Below are 12,954 nucleotides of genomic sequence, written 5' to 3'. Positions count from 1 at the left end.
GACCTGGTATAATGAATGTCAAGTGGAATTTAAAGTCCAATTCACTGGATTGTATGGGGTATTTGTTCTCATCTTTGGAGTAGTTTCTGTTTACAAAAGTATAAATTATATATCTATTCTTCAGCATGTAAAAGTATGGTTTACAATGATTATTAGAGTCTACACTATTGTGAAAACTTCCTTTTTTCAACTGAGTAAACAATTCTTGTATTTGTTGAAATTGCTAGGTGAACAGACATGGCATTTTAATCACTTTTAAAAACAACTTCATTGAGATACAATTTACATACCATAAGATTCTCCAGTTTTAAGGTTCAATGACATTTTTAGTAAATTTAGTCATGCAACCTTTATCTCGGTACAGATATTTACGATTTTAATAGGTACAGTAGTCTTCTTTTATCCACAGTTTTGCTTCCTGCAATTTCAGTTATGTGTGTTGAACCATGGTCCAAAAATATTAAATGGAAAATTCTGGAAATAAACAATTCATAAGTTTTCAATCTCTCACCATTCTCAGTAGCGTGATGAAATCTCACACTGTCCTGCTGCCCCGCCCGAAATGTGACTCATCCCTTTGTCCACTGTCCCCACACTATAGACTCTCCCTGCCCAATAGTCGCTTAGTAGCCTTCTCGGTTATCAGATCGATGGTCACAGCATCACACTGCTTATGTTCAAGTAACCTTTATTTTACTTAACATCGACACCAGAGCACAAGTGTAGTGATGCTGGCAATTCATATATGCCAGAGAGAAGCCGTAATGTGCTTCCTTTAAATGAAAAGGTGAAAATTTTCAACTTAATTAGGAAAGAAAAGAATTGTATGCTGAGGTTGCTAAGATTTATAGTAAGAATGAGTTTTCTATGTGTGAAATTGTGGAGAAGGAAAAAGAAATGCATACTAATTTTACTGGTACACCTCAAACCGTGGAAGTCATGGTCACTGTGTATGATAAGTGCTTAGTTAAGATGGAAAAGGCATTAAATGTATGGGTGGAAGACGTAGACAGAAAATGTGTTCCGATTGATGGCAAGGTGTTGCACTAGAAAGCGTTGAGCTTATATGAAGACTTAAGCAAGGAATCCTCCAAAACAAGTGACACCAGGTTGTTTACTGCAAGTAAGGGTTAGTTGCACAGATTCAGGAATAGATTTGGACTGAGAAATATAAAAAATACTGGAGAGGCTGTGTCTGTTGACAAATAAGCTGCTGCCACATTTCTAGCAGAGTTGAAGAAGTTGATTAGGATTTGGTAGTATTCGCGGTTTCAGGCATCCACTGGGGGTCTTGGAACATATCCCACAGGTATGGGGCAACTAATGTATAATCAAATTATGCTTCAGCTTTATTGTACAAATTGACACTGTGAAACTGCCTGTTTATGAATATTGACAAGGATGGAAATATTGTCAATCTTTGAAATCTCTGCCAATCTGAAAAATGAAAATCTGTCTCATAATTATATTTTGCATTTCTTTAAGTGTTGTTGAGAGTAGATCAATTTCTGTTTTCTTGGAGTTATTTATCTATTAGGAACATTATAGCTATTTGTATGTCTTGGAAACTAGAGCTTTGTTAGGAAATTTATCATATGAACATTTAGCAAATATTTCCTACAAGACTATTTTTCAACTTTGTGGAGTTTAATTTTTATATAGTATAAATGTGCCCATTTTGTTCCCGTGGCTTTTTGGTTCAATAAAAATCCTTACAAAGGCTCATTCTACGTCATAATTTACACAAATATTCGCTTGTTTTCTTCTGAAAGTTATTTATTTACATCTAAATATTGAGTCTGCCTGGAATTGATTGGGGTATAGCAATAGAGGGAAGGATCTAGATCTTATTTTGTTAATAGCTACCCTCTTATCCCCATACCTTTAATGGAACAACTTGTTAAACAAAAATATTTTATGGCCAAACTTTTTCTGAAAGAAAGGTTTTATTGAGCCAAATGTTGGCCAGAAAAGGACTAGGTTGTGGGGCATGAAGTATAAACCACCAGCACGGCATAGCCAGGTGGAAAAGACATGTCTGCTGTCCTGGATTTGACAGACTTTTATACATTATGTTTTGGGAAAGAATGATGTAATTAAGTTGTTTTGAAAGAATTTACATTGGCTACAGGTAAAGGGAATGGGGAAAGGTAAAGCAGGGGCAGTTCTATAGTAGGTGCACAGTCCTTAAAGAAGAAAAATTTACTACTTTTTGTTGGTTGCAGGCGGTGGTCTTGAATATTTGTGCATATGCAGGATGCCGTGGCATCTAGTAGTTGGGTAATAGATGCCTGGAGGTTTATTAGAAGCTCCAACACACTTGCAGGAATGTGAGCAGTCTTTTGTTGGTTGCTCAACAGCTATTAACTACTTAACTATTCCTGTATTGTTCTCTCACTCTTTGGCTGATGTAATTTAATTTAGAAAATCTCTGAATTTTTCTCTTGTCAACCCACTTTTTCCTTACAGAGTTGAAATGCCACTTCTTTCATGTGCTACATTCTTATAGGCATTTGAAACTGTGGGGACATCCTGTTGTATTCATTTGATTGTGTTATCTTGCCTTGAAGGTATGATCAAATGATTTGAATTACCGAAGCATTATAACACATTTCAATGTTTGGGAGCTTCGTTTCCCTGCCAAAAATTTGCTTAAGGTTTTGGGGTTTTCCTGCATCAATTTAGAAACATTGTGTTTAGTTCCCCGATTTCCAGTCACAACAATCTCAGTACCCAATGGGATTTTGAAATTGGGATGATTGAGTTTATAGATTTATTTTAGGGAGGGCTGACCTAATGATAATTGTTTTTTCCTCCGAAAGGCATGCCTCTCCTCTTACATGCTTCTGAATCATTTTATACTTTTCTTCCAATAGGTTCTGTATATTTCTTGCTAATTTTATTTCTTAGATTTTTAATATTTTTGTTTCATTGTCAATATATATTTTTACTTAAACTATTGATTTAACTTTTAAAAGTAAACTTTTAATTTTAGGATAATTTAAATCATTGTCACTATATTTATATATTATTTGTTCAAACCAATTTTGTCTCCTATATAGTAAAGTATTGATTTTTGTTATGTAATTTGTTAGATAGCAAACTTACTGAACTCTTCATCCCTTTCTTAAATGGTCGAGATGCACTTTATTATTATTACTATTATTTAGATAGCATTATCAATTGAATGCTCAATATAAACTTTCTCTAAATTTGAAAAGTTTTATATACACATAAAATCATACATAAATAATTCAAACTCCAGAGGATTATAAAATGGAAATTAAAAATCACCATTCACGCCATCCTGGGCAACTTTTATTCCTGAGGTATGGTGATTTTTTGTGGTTTTTACTTTTAGAAATAGAATCCCTCTTCTTGTAGGCATCTGGATATCATGAATAATATTCTTATACTCTTTTTTGACTTAGCAATACTGTAATCGAGTGAAAGCTTGAACTGCTTGCCGCATAACAGCCAATAAATAAGTCAAGTGACAAAGAGTTGGGGCAAGGAAAGTGACTTTATTCAGAAAGCTAGCAAGCCAAGAAGATGGTGGAACATCTTGAGAAAGTACAGAATTCTTTTATGTCAGGGGAAGTGGGGAAAGAGGAGGTGTAACAGGTTGGGAGTTGATTGATGACCACAGACATTTGGACGTCAGCAAGTATCTGAGGGGGATGGTGAAACTTCTTTGCTTTTGGTCAACAAACTCTGGTTGCTGTGGTCCCAGTCACAAGATTTCTGTAAATCTTTTGATAATCATATTTTTGTACATACCTTTCCTATCTCCTAGGGGAGGTAGTTTCGAGCAGGGTGGTTGTTTCAGAAATTCCTAGGCTACAGGTTAGATTCTTTTAATGATTAGCCTATCTATGTACAGGACTAAGCAGAAGTTGCTAACCGACATGTTATGGGAACTGGACAGGCTCCAGCAAAATGGAGTCAGAAAGACTGATTATTTTATTCAATTACAGTATTTGCCAATATTTATTGACTTTGTATCATGAAAGATGTGGAATTCAGCTAAATTGCATTATCCACTTCTCTATTCCCTTTTATCAGTATTGTATTAATTTAAAAAAGAATGTGCACATTCTTTTTAATTCTTTTGTATGTTACCACTGTAAGTTCAAAATCAACAATGACAGTTAATTTTTTGACACGTATAATAAGAAAGAGTATGATTTCAGGATATTAAAAGAGTATCTTAATGTTAAAAATATAGCATTTATGTTTATTCAACACTGGTTGGCCCTTTCAAATAGATTGTCATCAATTTTTAAGATTCCTGTCAATTTTAAGGTATATCAATAATTTTATAATGGAAATTTTTAGTATACATAGGTTGTGGCTGTCCTCTTGATTTCAGAAATGTTAAAATGTGGAAAAAACGGGCATCTTGAAATACAAGAAAAACTGGTTGTAACCCTTATCTGATTTTCATTTTATTGGAATGCATGATACTAACAGAGGCATTGAAATATCTTAGTTATGTTAAAGAAGTGTCCTCTGTATTACATTTCTTGATTGTTTTTGAGAATGAGGGATGATACATTTTTCAAATATTTTTCAGCATTCTCAAGATATCCATCTAGTTTTTCTTTCCTTTGCACTCTTGATATGGAGAAAATATGAATAATTTTCCTAATATTGAGCCATTCTTTATGTAAATGATCCTCATTTGGTTATTATCTCTAATTTTTGTAATGTCCTGCTGGATTTGCTTGCTTACCTTTTATTTAGATGTTTGCATTTCCATAAGTGGAATTGATCTATAGCTGTGTCTTTTTTGTTATTGTTATCAGTTTTTGGAGTCATGTTTTATTGCATTTATAAAAGAATCGGGAGCTTTTCTTCATTCTTTATATATTTGCACAATTAGAATTATATACTCCATGAAGATTATAAAGAAATTATCTATCAAGCCACTTTAGGACTGACACTTCATGGAGGATAGGGTTGGGTAGCTTTTCATTCTCTTCCAAAGTTAGTCTTTTTTTGTTGTTTTTTAAACCAAACCTTTTCTGACATTATTGAGTATCTCTTCTCTTTCTGTATTTTCGGTTATTTCTCTTTTAAGGGCCAATATCTATCAGCATTTAAACATGCTGAAATCTTGGCTCACAAAATACAAGTCCTGGCTCTCAAGACAGCTTTTTCTTTTAGCTTCCCCTCTTCTTTTTGTAAGCAAGACAACTTGACAGAATTGTCTGTCTATTACCTTCTCTTCCTGTCATGGGTCATTCCACTTAAATCTAACTTCCTCATCCACTTACCCACCATGAGCCCCAAACTACCCTTGCTCAGGTATGTGGAAACCTCTTGTCAAGGATTGTGGAAGGCGAGCTCCAAGCTTTGCCTGTTTTGACCCCGCTGCAGCTCCCTACCCAGAGGACCCCCACATCTGCTGCCCCTCAGTCCACATGGATGGCTTCTTCTCTGGTGTTTGTCTCAAGTCAAGGATCCTGGTAACTAAGGATGTGATTTTTTAAAATTCAATTTAGATTTTAGATAGACTAAAAGATGATCTGTGTTTGAGGGAGAGAAAGATGGTCCAAGATGGTGGAGCATGGTGAGAGAGAGTGAGATTAGTAGATGATGAGGGCACAGAGGAAGAGATCATGAAGGGCCTTGTAGATTGGGATAAGCAATTTGAAATTTACTTGAAGTGCAGCAGGAATCCATTAAAATATTTAAAACAGAGAAAAGACAAATTTCATGCATCATTAAAACTAAACTGCTGTGTGGAGAAAGGATGGTATTAAGTGAAAAGGGAAGCAGAGGGGTGACATAGAATGTTTTTGCAGTATTGTAGATGTAAAATGCTAGTGGCATGGATTAGAGTGTTAGGAATAGAGATGATGAGAAGTGGTCATACCACAGGCATATTTTGAAGATATCGATATGACTTGCTGATTGATTGCATGGGTATGTGAAAGAAAGTGAAGAGAGTTAAGGGTTCTGCCAGGGGTTTTGTGGTAAACTGGATTGCCATTTTCTGAGATGGTGAAGATGGGAGGAGTGCAGTTTTGGGGGGAAGTTTTAGACATGTTAAATTTTGTACATGCTACGCTTGAGATGCTTATGGGACATCCATGTCTGTAACTTAGCATAATCAGTTCAGGGACAGGAAACAGGAGAAGGACCTAACAAAGGAGGCTGAGATGGAGCCATTCCAAGAGAGGATGGTCACACAGAAGCCAGACAAAGTATTTCAAGAAGTAGGGAGTGGTCAACTGGATCAAATGCTAAGAGACTGAGTGATGAGAGCATGGAAAATTGACCATTGGATTTTGCAACCTGGAGGTTGCTAGTGATCTTAAGATCAGTTTCAGAGGCATGTTGGGGATAAAAGCCTGATCAGAGAGGAATGAGGAGAGAATGGGAGATGCAACAGTGAGTATACATGATTCTTTAAATATCTTTTGCTGGGAGAAAGAGCAAAGAAATGAGACTGAAAGGGAAATAAAATCAAGGGAGGTTTGTTGATCTTTTTTTAAAGATAGGAGAGTCTAGAGTTTGTTTACCTGTTGATTCATTAGAAAGAAAAATAGTTCATGTAAGAGGAAGAGAAGCAATAACTGTAGGAGCAAAGTCTACATGGAGGCAAGAGGGAATGGTACCGTGTGCCCAGTGGAGGGGTCGGCCTTGAGTTAGGGCTTGGACTGCCTTCCACTGTTATAGGAGGGAAGGCAGATAAAACCAGGACAGATGCCAGAAGTTAATATATGAGTTCCTATCCAGAAGCCTTTATTTTCTTAGAGAAATACTTGTGTTTACTGATTTTGCATTAATGAAAATAAAATATTTGTGGAATTAAAAAAATAAAATAATGATGTTATAGTTTTGAGGTGTAAGTAGTTTCAGATTGTAGGAAGGTACATTTCCTAGGTAAGACAGTGAGTTAGTATGGCGTCAGGGAACAGAGAACACGGAGGTCTTATGGATCATTCACTTGGATGTTGGCAGAAGTGGTGGTTGAGAGATAGTTGGGAGTCGGGTGCTTCATTCCTCAAGAACATGAATGAGGGAGAAATAACTTAGAGATTGGCACTGGAAACTGGAAAGCCATGAATAGAAAAATGGGAATAGACCATGAACTAGTCTATTCAGAAAACAAACATGAAAATGAGTTTACACTTCCATAGATCAAGTTTACATTAGCAACATTTGAACAAGAAATTTCCCTCCTAAGAGTTTATCCTACAGAAATAAATCAGGCAATTAGGCAGTGTATTAGAATATAAGCCAAATATTCAACTATATAGAATTTAGTTTATAAATTATGGCACTTACATTCAGTGGGATTCCATCTTATCTTCTAAAGTAATATTTCAGCACTCTGTTGACATATGTGTGATCATTTGGTGATACATTAATAAAAATATTAATTTTTTTCCTTAAAATAGTGCATACATATTTATGCATAGTAAAAACATCTAGAACAGGGTAAATACCAGAATATAGTCAATGTTTATCTTTAGATAGGTGGTAGACTTATAGATTATGTATAATTGGTTTTTGCTTTTTTCTTCACTGTATATTTTTTTGTGTAATGAACATGTATTATTTGCATAGTAAGAAAAAAATACATACAGGCCATTATACTTCCAATAATAAAAGTTTTGACTTGTCTTTTTTAGTGTCACCTCCCCTTCCTCTGTTATTTTCCCAGTTTATTTCATGCTTTGTCCCTCAGGTGCTCTGATCTGGAATCTTATGTTTTCCTTTCTTGTTCCTCTAACTTACATGTGTCTTCTTTCCTCCCTACCACTGTCCTCAACCATACCTCCATTTGCTAGGTAAAAATCTTTGTTTTCTTTCACAGCCCAGGTCAAATGCCACTTTCTCCAAGAAGTTGTCCTCTATTTTCTCACTCCGAAATTCTCTCCCTACTGGAAATTTCTGGAAGCCAATTTTTGCACTTATTTTTACCATTTGTCACTATTTGCTTTGAATTAGTTATTTTTGTCTTGTACTATCCTTTGAGAATTCCTGGAGGGCAGGAATAGTATATCTTTTATCTTTAAATCTAATAGTATCAGTGCATAAATCTGATTGGTGCACAAATAATATTTTCAGACACATTTTAAAGATATGACAGTTGTACAAGACAAAGAGTGAACCCTCATTTAAATTATGGATTTTAAATATATTGTATCAATATTGGTTTATCAATTGAACAGATGTACCAATTGAATAAATACGAGATGCTAGTAATAGGGGAAACTGAGGGCAGCAAAGAGGAATATATGTGAACTTTCTGCTCAATTTTCCTAAACTGCTCTAAAGAATAAAGTAAAAAAGATATGAAACTCAGGCATTATTTTGTCATCTCACGTCTATGATGCGTTTGTCAGGTGAAATATATTCACCACTGTTTATTATAGTTATTTAAACCATTTCTCGAACAACAATGATTTAAGCACATGTTTCTGATTTTTAAACTTTTGTTATGTTTGAAATAACTGTTTCTTTATCTCATAGGTGGATACTTTCTGTGATAACTACCATGACGATGGACTGTCAGACTCCTGTACTAAAGTTTCACTTGGCTGTATTACCTCTTTAATGGAAGGTGCTGACTGCATTAGACATACAGCTTACTTCTCTGTAGATGTTGTTTGTAAAGGTACAATTTACGTTTTTAAATTTTTAAAATTAGGTTTTGCCTATTTTTCAGTTTTATGGATTGGATTTGGAGATGGTTACAGGCATCATTTCTAGGGTCAAATTTAGAACACGCTTATTTGGTGAGAGGAGTTTAGTGCTAGAACTACTTCTCCAGTCCGTAGGTGGAAAGAGAGATGGATCCAAAGCAGAGGTAGAGGGATTTACTGCTGCACAATAGTGAATTGAAGTAATAACCTCAATTTCTATAGGGTGAAAGAGAGAAAAAGTAAATTAAAAAGACCTGAGCGCCTAATTAGTCATACTTAGAATTGTCAGAATAGCTGCTGTTAATCTGATTATGAAACCCAATGAAAATGGCAAAAAATATTCCAATTTAAAATATAATAGGATTCTAAGAAGGAAAATTTGTTAAATTTTTTGTCCCACTTAAATGGGGAGATAGTATATTTTCTTATTGCTGTTCATTCAACAAATATTTGAGATTCTTGCTCTGTTCCAGGTACTATTTTCATAATATTTGCATTCTAATTGAGGTAGACCTCAGACAATCAGCAAGTAAGCCGGAAAAAAAAAAGTTAGATCATTTTCTGCTCTCCAGGATTTGAACAAGGTACTATGATAGTAAAACTGGAGTAGAGTGGTTTGGGGGTTTACTGTAGATAGCAGATTAGGAAAAGCCTCTCTGAAGAGGTAACACTTAAGCTGAGACCTAAAAGATAGGAAGGAGCCAGCTGGGCATGATACTCCAATCATGGAAGAGTCATTGTAAAATTTCTGAGGTGGAAAAATCTTGGCATTCCCTAGGACCTGAAGGGAAGACAGATGGCTGGAGTGTGGTGAGTATGTGTGGTATGACTTGAATGAGGGATAGTATAAAATGAGATTATAAATGCCAGTAGGATCCAGATGATGTAGAATTTGGTACTGTGTTAAGTACATAATTTATACTATCATATTTAATCCTATCAGGAACCTTCTGAGGCAACCTTGGCATGGTCAGTTCTAATAGGATGGTATAGATTTAAACAAAAGCAGTCGTAAGTAAGTTGAGGAATGAGCGGGAGGTGAATATATGCAGACCAAGGAATAGTGGTTTGATGTAAACCTAACTCAGAGTATCTCGCATTTTCCAGTGGTCCCGCCAACTTAATAACCTGGCAGAATCTTGCCATTATTGGGCTGTGGCATAGGCCATGGCATGACTAAATTGGTCTACCAAGTGGTCGGCTGGGCCAGCAGAATCTGTTACTTCTGTCATTACCTGAGACTGGTTGGAGTTAACTGTTCCTAGACACTCATGTCCAAGGACACTTTGTTTTATCATCTAGCACTCTCCATGTGGTTCTTGGAGGGGAAAATTAGTTATCTTGTGTCTGGAAAGAGTTTGGAAAAAAGAGGCAGATTATTGCTGATTGTAGTTCAGAGTTTGCCATGTTAGTGAGAACTCTGTTAACTGCAATGGAAATTGCAGTCAAAGTTTATCGCCCTAGCTTAAGTTTATGTATTTTTATTAAAGTTTTTAAACATACAGAAAATTTGAAAGGATTTTATGGTGAACAACCATATAATTACCACCTGGAATTTACCATTGATTTTATTATACTTGTTTTACCATGTATCTATCCATATATTCATCATTCTTTTTGTCCATCAATGTATCTTATATTATTGATATATTTGAAAGTAAAATACAAACATTTATGTAGTGTCTCCTGAATACTTCAACATGTGTATCAGCAACTCAAGTTCAATATGTTTGTTTTTTTCTGAGTTTCTTTGAGTTTTGACAACTGCATGTACCTAAACATTACCCTCATGTCCTTCCCCAGTCAGTCCCTATCCCCACCTCCCAGGAAAACACTGCTGGGTTTTTTTCATCATAGATTTAATTTGCCTATCTAGAATTTTATATAATGGTGCTGTCTAGAATTTTATGTAATGGAATCAGACATATATATTCTTTTGTGTAAGACTTTTTCGCTCAGACAAATATTTTTAGATTCATCTATGTTGTTGCATGTGTTTGTGTTGAGTATGTTGGAAAACCTAAAAGGAAATTTTGCCAGAGTTCATTCCATTATATTGAATATATCAGTTTCTCCATTTTCCTATTGAAAGTCATGCTGGCTGTTATCAGCTTTTGGCTATTATGAATAAAGCTGCTAAAAAATGTTTTTATACAAGTCTTTTGGTGGATCTATGATTTTGTTTGTCATGACTAAATGCTTCAAACTAGGACTGAAATTGCTGAGTCATACTTTAAGGGGAAACATAAATCTAGGGAACCACGGGTTGAAATTTTAGACAGAGTGCACTAGAAAGGTTTCACTGAAAAAGTAAATTTTCAGAAAAGACCTGAAGGAGCAATAAGGATGTGAGCCACATAGGAATTTATAGGTCATTGTAAGGATGTGGCCTTTCAGAGGGTATTGAGCAATGATGTGATATGAGGTGAGTTATGTTTCAGGATTTTCACTCTACCAGTCATGTTCAGAACAGGCTATATGAGACAAGGATGGAACTGAGAAGACAAGTTAGGAATCTGTTGCAATAGTCATGTGAGTGATGATGGAGACTTGATTAAGGTTAGTGAAGTGGAGGCCGTAGGGATTGATTTGAGTCTAGAAATATTTTGAAGGTAGAAGTGAAAGTACTGGCTGATGGATTGGACATTTGGTATGAAGGAAAGAAGAGTCGGGGGTTACTCCTAAGTTTTATTGTTTGAATAATGATAACTGTAGAGTTTCCATTTTGGAGATGTGGAAAGATTAATATACAAAACTGAGTACATAGAAGAACAGCTTTAGGCATAATAATTTGAATAAACACTTGGATATATGAATCTGAAGTTGGTTAGAGCTGCAGTTATATATATATATGTGTGAGTGTGTGTGTGTGTGTGTATATATATATATATAAAATTAGGAGTTGTCAGCCTATTGATATTATATAAAGCCACATTAAAGAAATGTGTATAGGGGAGTATAGGGGGAGGGGAGAGAGAGAGAGAGAGAGAGCGCATGCACAAGAGAGAGAGAGAGATTGAGACCGAGATCCAACACATGCACGTGTCTTGGGTCACTAAAATTTAGCTATGATGGAACTGAGGAGGAACAAGAAAAGGACTATGAAGGAACTAGGAAATAGTGGATCATAGGGTAAAGACATGTTTAGTTAGTAGATATTGCCAACTTTTTGAAGTGATTGTACCAATTTTCACTTCTAGCATCAGTATTTGAGCATTCCATTTGCCTGAAACCCTTCATGGTATCTTTGTATCCTGTGGCTTACTTTTAATTTATTGTGAAAATCTATAGATATTTGTTTATAACTGTAAAATATAAGATATGTACAATTCATCATCTGTCTAAAACACCTTGGAGAATTACTTCTTTTTGTAGCAATATGTTCTCCTGCTACTGCTACCACTAATAGCAATCAATATTTATTTGGTGCTAGTTATTTACCAGGCACTGTTCCATGAATTTTATATGTCATACTTTAATTGTCAACTCTATGTAGTAAGTACTACTATTATGCTTCTCATTTTATAGATGAAGAAATCAAGGCACTGAAAGGTTAAGTAACTTGACCAAGGTTGCAAATTGTGTAGGCGGCAGTATGAAGGTTTGAATCCAGGCAGCCAGATTCATACTTGTGCTCTTTCTTATGTACTTTCCTGCCTCTCAAGAAGGAATTGTGAATGTGACAACGGTTTAATAAACCCTTGCTACTCTCAAAAAGATTTCCCTGTGTTGCCCCATTGTTGTTCTTCTCCAACTGATTTTGTTAAATCAGTGGAGAGAATCAATGTGAACTTCCTTACGGACAGGATGATTTACAGGTTGCCTGTTTTAAAATGTTCAAAATGTACCTTCTATGTAATAGAAACTATTTTAGGGTATTGCAACGTTGAAGTAACTTGTGAAATTAACATTACCAAAAATAAGAGATAATTCCAACTCGATTCCTCTCCATGGCTGTTTTAGATTTTGAGCCTTATCAAGGTGACCGAGTGGAAGTTGCATTTTCCATCGAGCCAGACATGCAGAGGAGAAAGGCCATCTCTGTGAAGCCTCTGAGACACAAGCATGTGCATGAGGTAGTTTGTTTGCATGTTGCTCTTGCTATTTGTTTCTGCTTATCTTTCCTCTAGTGATAATGTTTGCTGCTCAGGATTCTATTGGGTGTGTTGGAAAACCTAAAGGGAGGCTTTGCCAAAGAGGAGTCTATTTTCTTATTGAAAAGGCTGTGCTTCTGAAAGGAAAAATTAAAGAATAATATAGAACACAAATATAATTAAGATCTCAATTATGT

This window comes from Pteropus vampyrus, unplaced genomic scaffold (genome assembly GCF_000151845.1).
Source record: "Pteropus vampyrus isolate Shadow unplaced genomic scaffold, Pvam_2.0 Scaffold472, whole genome shotgun sequence".
Taxonomy (NCBI): Eukaryota; Metazoa; Chordata; class Mammalia; order Chiroptera; family Pteropodidae; genus Pteropus; species Pteropus vampyrus.
This window is presented reverse-complemented; position numbering follows the sequence as displayed.